The sequence below is a fragment of the Canis lupus genome, chromosome 14 (genome assembly GCF_048164855.1).
Source record: "Canis lupus baileyi chromosome 14, mCanLup2.hap1, whole genome shotgun sequence".
NCBI classification, from domain to species: Eukaryota; Metazoa; Chordata; class Mammalia; order Carnivora; family Canidae; genus Canis; species Canis lupus.
This window is the reverse complement of record NC_132851.1, coordinates 63,278,080-63,288,817: the sequence shown is the minus strand read 5'-3', so window position 1 is coordinate 63,288,817 and position 10,738 is coordinate 63,278,080. Positions and strand designations below refer to the sequence as shown.

At 35.6% G+C, this 10,738-nt stretch overlaps 1 pseudogene; it reads left to right on the top strand.

Annotated features, from left to right (window-relative positions):
* Window positions 1-960: 960 nt before the first annotated feature.
* LOC140603574 (ubiquitin carboxyl-terminal hydrolase 1 pseudogene) lies at window positions 961-8,909 on the top strand (annotated as a pseudogene).
* The last annotated feature ends 1,829 nt before the right edge of the window (window positions 8,910-10,738 follow it).

Below are 10,738 nucleotides of genomic sequence, written 5' to 3'. Positions count from 1 at the left end.
AATGGAGCAGCATAAGTCAAAAGATAGGCAGAGTATGTCTGTACTGAATCTCATAAATTATTAGAATCTGTGAATCCCAAAAAGAGGTATACCAACAAGGAAGACTTTAGATCCAGGAGAAACATAATCTAAATTCAGAAATAGTAGAGGTAGTTCAAGGATGACAACCAAGGAAAAGCATAGGATGATGCCAGGCAGTAAGCCTAGTAACAAGTTCAGGAGCTGTGTGTGTGTGTCTGTATGGGTGGTAGACTCGATTAAGAGATTGATCTATTAAAAAATAAAAGGTTCTAATTTTTTTTGAAAACATAGGAAGAATTGAAAACAAGTAATAATAGCAACAACAAAGTGTTCTGTATCAGGGTATCTATCAAGAGTTAGCATATTCCCTGTGTAGAAGACAATACAACTGCTTCTATCCACAATATTAACAGATGTCCCATCAGAAGCTTCCCTTGCCTCCTCTCCTGGATGCCATTTGATAAATAGGGTCATATGCTTGCCTAATTTAGCTGGGTAAATGGGAGGCCTGGTAAGGAAAGGGTTTGAATATACTCTAAAGGAGCTGGGCATTCTCTTCAATAATGAATAGCAAGTTTTTTAAAGAGAAAAAAAAAATCTATATTTAATATCTAAATATTTAGGTTAAATATTTAAAAACTTAGATTATGTATCCAAAATGTGTAGATGTGGTGGTCCCTACCATAATTCTTAAGAGATGGTCTAGTCCTAGTAGATAATGGTCCCTGCAGAAAACAAGATGGATAATGTAAAATGACTATAAACAATTGCAAGTTCAACTAGGTAGTAGGCCTAAATCATAGTTGCTATGCTGGAAAGAGTATTATTGCTAGAACATATTGATATGGTTACAAGCATTGGGTATGCAAACAATGATTTGAAAGTGCATCTTCTTCTATGTCAATTCAAAAAGACAATTAAAAAAAAGCTTTTCAGACGATGTGGACAAAAATACTCATTTACGACTTTGCACCAGAGGTGAGTTAACTCTTCCTCCCTCTGCATAATATATTCCAAGGTAATCTGTTCCACCTGAACATCCTGCCAAATATCATCTTGATCCATCATATCTATGACATCTAGTCAGAAACAGCAAGGGGTGTTCACATTGAAAGTCCTGATAAGACACATGTGCTTCAGAGAATAGAAAATTAACCCACTTAAGAGTCCATTAATTTTGTAGGAGCCCAGTGATGAGGGGTACAGTACACTGGGGCACCATCTCAGAAGTAATATTAGACCAATTTTTACATCTCGCATGCACTCTTGCTGCCCCCTTAAAAGGAGGCAGCACAGTAACAGTAAACATCTTTAGATTGTGGAGGCAATGCACTGCACGCCTACGAATATTGCTTTGGCCCAAATATAGGTGATACTAATGGCTGCCAGCTTGAGTAAAGCCTGGAGCAGAAAAGACCCATATGGCAGATTCAAAGTGTGCTGGAAGCAGCCTTTCCACTTAGTCCATCCCATGGGGCAAAAATCTGTGGTGCCAGATGTGGCAAGGGTGTTGAGATACAGTGTTAATGTTTATGTCAAGCTCCATCAAGATAATCATAATGCAGGCCTTTAGGTTCTGCAATAAGGCTACTCTACCTGCATGAGTGAATTCAATACCTTTTGCAAAACAAATCCTGGCCTGCTACTGACCCAGATAACGTGACCGTAAACCATTCAGTCAATATGTGACCACAGTATCCATTCGACCTGGATTATGTTAGACCTGCCAAGTCATAAATGTGGATATTGTAAGCAGTAGTCCATTAAAAGAATACATGAGTAGAAGGCCCAGGCCTCATTTTACCCTACAACATTATACCAGCATCTCACGTTTAGCTCCTATCTATAGGCATGAGGATGCGAGTATTCTATAGGCCAAGCTGAAAGAGAAGGAAAAACCTGAGCTTGGATTTCAGATATTCTAAATCAGTATACAGGTGCAAATTAAAAATGAATGGCAGCTGAATTACAGCCACATGCAAGGGTGGTTTTGAGAGACAATAATAAGGAAAATATTCCCAATAGACAGGCCTTTAAATGGTTCACCTGGCATCTACTCTGTGTGGAAAAACAAGTAGGCATAGATGAAAACTATATATGGATTTCTGGAAAGTGACCAGAAGCCTGGCCAGCTGGCCAGGAACATGGAAAGAAAACATTGGAATATTGGACACAAAGAGTTCTGAAGTGGAAACATATGGATGGACATATGGTAATGTGCACAAAGTGTCAAGAATTCACTATCACATATTAACATATTTTAGAAAGCACCTGCCATGGAAGACCCACTGAACAATGAACTTGCCAGTTGATGGAAGCCACAACTTCCCATTGGCCACCCCAGAACTAGCATAGGCACCAGATTTGCCACAGTGGTAGAAACATAGGTTTCATATTGGACCACCAAGATGAACCCTATTTAATAAAGCCTATTTAGCTACTGCTGCCTCTCAATCTCCAACTTGTCAGCAGTAAACACTAACACTAACACTAACACTAACACTAACAGTAACACTAACACTAACACTAACCCTATATGGCCCTATTCCTCAAGTAGGCCAACCCATTGCTTTGTGATAAGTTTATGCTTTTTGGCCTCCTCCATGCTGGAGAAGCTAGTAATTCTTTCTTACAAAAAGTACAGTTGCAGATATGGGCTCACTTTTTTTGCCTGCAGAACTTGAGTCAGTACTATTATCCATGGGTTTATAGAGTGCCTAATCCACAAGCCTAGAATCCCACAAAATAAAGCATTTGACCAGGGCACCCATTTCACGATGAAATAGTTGAATAAGTAGCCCCAAATTTATGAGATCCATTGTTTTTTTTTTACATAGCATATCAACTGCTGTAATAAACCTTGGAGTGACCCTGCAGCTAAAGCTCCAGCTCAGAGGCAAGAACTTCAAGAATGGTAGACCACTCTTCAGAATGCAGTATACAAACTACAGCTAAAAATTCTATGAGGCTGTTTCTCCCACTCTCACAGACAGGCTATGTGAATCCAGGAACCAAAGAGTGGAAGTCTAAAGTTACACTCACCATTGCTCCCAGTGACTCACTGAGGCAATTTGTGCTTCTTATGCCACATCTCTGGATTCCGTACAATTAGAGATTCTGATCCCTAAAGAGAGGTGAACCCTTGCCAAAAAGACATAGTGAGGGACAACTGTGGCTGTCCTGTAGGTATTCTGACTTCTCTTGTTCGGAAACCAGCTAGTGAGAAGAGGAGTCAGTATCTTGGCAGAAATAATTTACCTTGATCACAAAGAAAAGGTAGGTCTGCTTTTACAAAATGGGAAAGAGGAAAGCCTGAGTGGCTCAGTGGTTGAACGCCTGCCTTCATCTCAGGGCATGATCCCCTGCAGGGAGCCTGCTTCTTCTTCTGCCTATATGTCTGCACCCCCCTCTCTTTTTTTCTCTCTCTCATAAATAAGTAGAATCTTTAAAAAAGAATGTGAAAGAATGTGCAAAACTCAGTTGATCCACTTGGGTATCTCTTGGGACTCTTTTGCTAAATTATAAATGAATGGACACATGCCTAAAAAATGGGTACTTTCCAAGGGTTGAGATTCTTCAGGAATGGGTTTGGGTCACACCAACAGGTAAGACGACAAGACATGCAGATAAAACCTAAGAATGAGAGGATTTAGGATGGATAGTGGTGGAGGGAGACAGTGAATACTGGTGTGGGCCCCAAAACCAAACTTAAAGACAGAAGAGAGGCTTAGTGAACTAACTGGAGACTCTTAAGTTTCCCCTCAAGAAGAAAGACCTCTGTGGAGCTGCTCCATGAACATGTATAAAGAAGTGGAATTTTAATTTGTAAGGTGTGGACTGTGGTAGCTTTTGAAGTATGCCATTAGAACTCTTTTCAAGAAATAACTTGCTGTGCAAAGTATAGTTAACCTCCAGGTGCAGTATCTTCCATATTCTTCTGCTGCAGGCTAAAAATATTTTTTAGCCAGAAAGCTGCATTAAGTGTAGAACTCACCTTATTCATTCCCCTTCTTTTGGTAGCCATAGTCTTGTACCGCCTGCTGTCCAAAGTCTGAAAATAGCTGTCTCATATTTTGTTCAATTTTGTAGTTGTTTTACAGGGGAGAGTAATTTCTATTAACAATTGATCCTACGTGGTTAGAAACAGAAAGCCAGTGAAATTTTAATGCTATATTTCATAATAGCTTCCTCAGAAATCATATTATATCTAATGCATTCAAATTATAGTACAGAAGGAAATTCCCAAGTATTAAGTCTACTTTGGTTGCTTTGATTCAGAGGATCATGCATATGAACTCTAAAACATTTCTTATCCATAAGCCTGTACTTAGATGAACATTAGGATAATTTGAATACATCATACCATTTTGTTATTGAAAGTTACTTGAATAAATCCTGCTGTTAACATAATGCCTAATAACATCCACAGGTTAAAATTTCACAGATTCTTGAAATTATACATATACACCATTTTAGAATGAATATATCAAGTTTTAAGAAATGACCTAATTCAAACTGATTTACAATTCAACCAAATATCGGCTCTTGAAATTTTTGAAGGATAATGGCACACAGTGGAGGTTAAATGCAGCCCTCAGAAATTGCAATGTCATTAAAAATTCATATAACAGAAAAATTGATTTGGAAGGAGATCTAAAAATCACCAACCTAATTTCTCTATCTTATTTTTATTTTTCAATGTTTTGAGGTTTTCTGGTTTTGACTTTGTGTTTTGCTAGAAAGTTGTGAAACATCCCAACAGGAATTGATCACTAGATAACATTTTATATAAAAACCTAATAATATAAGGTTATTGTGAATGAATAAACTGAATCTCAAGGTAGCTTCAGTGATTTGTATAAGTTGTCCAACCTAATAAGTATCCTACCCAACTAAAACCTTTGACCACTTTCTAGTGCCCTTTCCACAATTACTATTGCCACAAACAAAAACAGGCAATGTCTTATGTTACAAACAGTCCCTCTTTCTTCCTCAATAGCTTCTTGGAACCAATATTATAACTTAAGATACCTGCTTCTCATGCCTTGTTTCAAAAAAATTCACAGACTGGTACAACATAAAATTTCCTCTTTTCCTTTACATCCAGGAGTTATTCCCAATGATATTTGCTAAGTGAAGAGATTTGAAAAGCAAAGAAAGTATACATAAGTTCTAGGGGAAAGGTCACAATAAAGTGAAAATAAACTTCTATTGTAATATTACTATGAGATAATCCTACTGTTATAAAATATAGATGGAAGGGATCCAAATAAAGAGTATGTAACCAAAGAGATTTGAGAATTTACATAAATAAGAATTGTATGTTATTTTTTAAATCAGCATTAGAACCTTCTAACATAATGAAGTAAAATTCATTTTCAATTTAACTAAAGTTAATATTTAAACATGCTTACATTTAGCCATGATTAGACCTGTTAAGACAGATAAAAACAGATAAAAACAGAAAGTTCAGTTTACTGTGGCTCAAAATTCATTTCCATTCCTTGTAGTGCTGATGGAATGGCTTGAGCCATTATATATTAAAAATTAGCTAAGATTATCGATTGATTAATCTATTGATAATTTAGTATATTTGTACAAATATTATAAGGTCAACATTTAAGTTTCTTGGGTTTAATATTAAATTGTGTTATATTTTATCAACTCCTATGAATCCATTTTATAACGATCAAAACAAATAGGTAACAATATAATCTTATCATTTTTAAATATTTGTAACAGTATCAGCTTACCCAAAAGTGTTTAGGCTTTAGTATTTTGCCAAATCTGACTGTTTCAGTTTAAATTTATTTCTTCACATTCAAATCAAATAAATGGGAAACTCAGCACTTATGATAAAAAGTTTATGAAGCAGGAGAATTTGTTGCAGTTATTGTTTTGCATTATCTAATACAATTACATTTTTCCTCCCTATCATCTTTTTTTGTGACCCAATACCCAGCATGTTGAGCAAAGGATTGTCTACTTGACTGACTCATTTGTAAAATGGAGACAATAAAAGGAGATGCACTATAGTTAGTGTTATGTTCTGTGTGCTTATTTTTGAAAACAGTTTATTTTTATATCTAAAAATGCCTTCACATTTAGGAGGGAAAAGGAAAACAAAAGGCAGGAAGTATGCTCATATTTGATTCACCTGTTGTTTTATTTCCTTCACATATTTGTTGTTTTGTGAAAAATAGTTTAAATACATTAAAGTGCCTGGATATTGGGTATACAATTCAGTTGGTAACAAATTACCACTCTGGTGAATGATGTTGATAATGGAGGAGGGTAAGCATTATGGGGTGAGAGGTGTATTGGGAATCTCTGTCTTTTCCTCTCAATTATGGTATAGACTGAAAACTAACAAAATAAACTTTTTAATAAAATTTTAGGGGGATCCCTGGGTGGCGCAGCGGTTTAGCACCTGCCTTTGGCCCAGGGTGCGATCCTGGAGACCCGGGATCGAATCCCACGTCGGGCTCTTGGTGCATGGAGCCTGCTTCTCCCTCTGCCTATGTCTCTGCCTCTCTCTCTCTCTCTGTGACTATCGTAAATAAATAAAAATTTAAAAAATAAAATAAATAAAAAAATAAAATTTTAAAGGAAAATCAATTCACTGGACTTCAAGTTTTAGCTCTGATAACGTCAAAAGCTCAGAAGTTGTCACTTTCATCCCTACAACAAGACAACTCTGAACAACTTTTCTTGGACCCATCATAAAATCAAGGTTGCATGGCGAACTGCTATTCCAAAATATACAAAGACAGGGAAATCTAGAGACACAGGTGAGATAGAATTATCTAGAAGAAAAGCCACTGGAGCTACAACTGGAGAGGAACATTTAAATAGTAATTGTAATTGCTTGCTAGAGATTGAGTGTGCATTAGCATGTGAATGAAAACACACTGGGGTCTATTGGAGGAGAGTCACATTTCTGCAGGTTCTATTCCAGAAATACCACCAAGTTCTCACAGTAAATAACCAAATGTTTTGGGCATGGGGAGAAGAAAAATAATCATTTTGAAATATGCCCATATTCATCTCCATAATAAAAACTTTCGGGCAGCCCGGGTGGCTCAGGGGTTTAGAGCTGCCTTCAGCCCAGGGAGTGATCCTGGAGACCTGGGATTGAGTCCCACATCGGGCTCCCTGCATGGAGCCTGCTTCTCCCTCTGCCTGTGTCTCTGCCTCTCTCTCTCTCTCTCTCTCTGTGTGTGTCTCTCATGAATAAATAAATAAAATCTTTTAAAAAATAATTTTAAAAAATCAAATCTTTAAAAACAAAACAAATAAAAAAAAAAAACCTTTCTCCTTAGGAGGTTAAGTCCAGAGCCTCATTCCACCTAAGGGGAAGGGCATTTCCCAACTTTGACCACTCTAGATTTCTTATCTCACCTCTAGCTTAAAGGGGTTCACAAATGGCCAAAGCTGGGACAACTTAAGCATTGAAATAAATAATAATACCAATGGATTAATGGATATATTTTTAAAGGTTTTATTTATTTATTTATGAGAGACAGAGAGGTAGAGACACAGGCAGGGGGAGAAGCAGGCTCCACGCAGGGAGCCGGATGCCGGACTCAATTACCACTTTTCTTCAAGGAAGAAAGAAGCCCTAAAAGATGAAGCCAATCAAAAAGATAAGGGAAATTGCAAAGAAGATTCTTTGGCAAGTTATGAACTAATATGCAGTTTACAGTCCTTGATCATTTCAGTTGAACAGCTTCAGGCTAGCTTTCTCTTAAATCCAGAAAAATACACTGATGAACTTGCTACCAGCCAAGGTGACTGCTTAACACACTCAGGGAACTCATACCCTATGTATGAAGGATATCTACAGCATGATGCACAGGAAGTATTACAATGTATTTTGGGGAACATTCAAGAAACATGCCAACTCCTAAAAAAAGAAGAAGTAAAAAATGTGGTAGAATTATCTACTAAGATAGAAGAAAAACCTCATCAGAAACAGGAAATGAGTGGTAGTAGCAGCATAGAGATGGACAATCTTAGGCCTTCTGAAGATTATAAAGAAAAACTCCCAAAAGGAAATGGGAAAAGAAAAAATGACATTGAATTTGGTAACATGCAGAAAAAAGTTAAAGTGTCCAAGGAACACCAGTCATTGGAAGAGAACTAGAGACAAACCAGATAAAAAAGGAAGCTATAGGCGATACATTAGAGATTCCTTCTAAAATAATCCCCAAGTGTGTTTCTGAAAATGAAAATGCAAGACCCTCACAAAAGAAATCAAGAGTTAAAATAAATTGGTTAAAGCCTGCAGCTAAGCAACCCAGCATTCTTTCTAAATTCTGTAGTCTGGGGAAAATAACAACAAACCAGGAATCCAAAGAACAGTTGAAAGAAAATGAATATGATCTTGAAGAGGACTTGGGGAAGTATGAAAATGATAACACAACTAATGCTTGTGAACTTGAATCTCCAGGGGATAATGTTAAGCCCGTTAATGTTAATGAAGTTAAGCCCATAAACAAAGGTGCAGAGCAAATTGGTTTTGAGCTAGTAGAGAAATTATTTCAAGGTCAGCTGGTATTAAGGAGTCATTGCTTTGAATGTGAAAGTTTAACAGAAAGAAGAGAAGATTTTCAGGACATCAGTGTGCCAGTACAAGAAGATGAGCTTTCCAAAGTAGAGGAGAGTTCTGAAATTTCTCCAGAGCCAAAAACAGAAATGAAGACCCTGAGATGGGCAATTTCACAGTTGCTTCACTGGAGAGGATTGTAGGAGAAGATAAATATTTCTGTGAAAATTGCCATTATTATACTGAAGCTGAACGAAGTCTTTTGTTTGACAAAATGCCTGAAGTTATAACTATTCATTTGAAGTGCTTTGCTGCTGTTGGCTTGGAGTATTATAAATAAAAGCTATATGAAAAAAAAAAAACAAAAAACAAAAAAAAAAAAGAAAAAAAAAAGCTAGATAAAGACACTACAAAAAAAAAAGAAGAAAGAAAAAAGAAAACTATAGGCTAATATCCATGATGAACAAAGATGCAAAAATCCTCAACAATATATTAGTAAATCAAATCCAATAATACATTATAAGAATCATTCATCACATTTGAGAATAATTTATTTCTGAGATGCAAGCATGATTCAATATTCCCAAGTCAATCAACATGATACAGCACATCAGTAGAAGAAATCATACAATCATTTCAATAGATACAGAAAAACCATTTGCAAATTACAGTATCCATTGAGAAGAAGATCCCTCAACAAAGTAGGTTTAGAGGAAATATATCTCAACATAATGAAGGGCATTTATGAAAAATCCACAGTTAACATCATACTTAATGGGGAAAATGGAGTGCTTTTCCCATAAGATCAAGAATGAGAAAAGGATGTCTACTCTTACCACTTTTATTCAGCATAGTAGTATAAGTCCTAGCCAAAGCAATCAAACAAGAAAAATAAATAAAAGCATCTAAATTGGTAAAGAAGTAAAACAGTCACTGTTTTGCAGATGACATGATATTATATAAGAAAACCCTAAAGACTTCACCAAAAATGAATTCAGTAAAGTTGTAGGATACAAAGTAATATATAGAAATCTGCTGCATTTCTATAAACCAGTAATGAAGCAGCAAAAAGTGAAATTAAGAAAATAAGTCCTTTATAATGGTATCAAAAATAATAAAATATCTAGGATCAAACTTAAGGAAGGTGGTAAAATACCTGCACTCTGAAAACTGTGAAACACTGATGAAAGAAATTGAAGATGATACAAACAAATGGAAAGATATTCCATGCTCATGAGATTGGAAAAATACTATTAAAATGCCCATACTACCCAAAGCAATCTACAGATTTAATACAACCCCTATCAAAATACCAACATCATATTTCAGAGAACTAGAACAAATAATAGTAAAATTTCTATGGAACCACAAAAGACTCCAAATAGCTAAGCAATCTTGAAAAAGTAAATAAAACTAGAGGTATCATAATCTCAGATTTTAAGATATACTGCAAAGCTATAGTAATCAAAACATATGTTACTGGCACAAAAGTAGACTCATAGTTCAATGATCAGAATAGAGACCCCAGAAATAAACCCATGGTGTACGGTTAATTAATATTCAACAAAGGAGGAAAGAATATGCACTAGGAAAAAGTCTCTTCAACAAATGTATTCAATAAAACTAGACAGCTGCATGTAAAAAAAAAAAAAATGAAACCAGAGCACTTTCTTAAACCATATACAAGAATTAACTTAAAATAGATTAAAGACCTAAATATGAGACCTGAAACCATAAAAATCCTAGAAGAGAGCACAGGCAGTAATTTCTCTTATATTGGCCATAGCAGCAAATTTCTAGATAGGTCTTCAGAGGTAAATTTTAAGAAAAATATTAACAATCATAGAATTTGGATGAAAGATATATAGGCATTCTTTGCATGATTCTTACACCATTTATGTGTGTGAAATTATTTTAAAACAGTATAAAATAGCAGTATATTGAAACTTTTACAAATTGTGAGGACTCAAGGAATGCAAAGAGTTCAAAATTAGGAAATATATGCACATAAATAGAAATCAAAAATATTTAAAAGAGAGAAAATTTATCTATACACACATCTCAATAGGTCTTGATAAATTTTTAAACAAATGCATGTTTGGCAAAATTCAATATCCTCTTCCTTAAAACTCACTTAATTCTACTCCTGAAACCAACATTATAGTATGT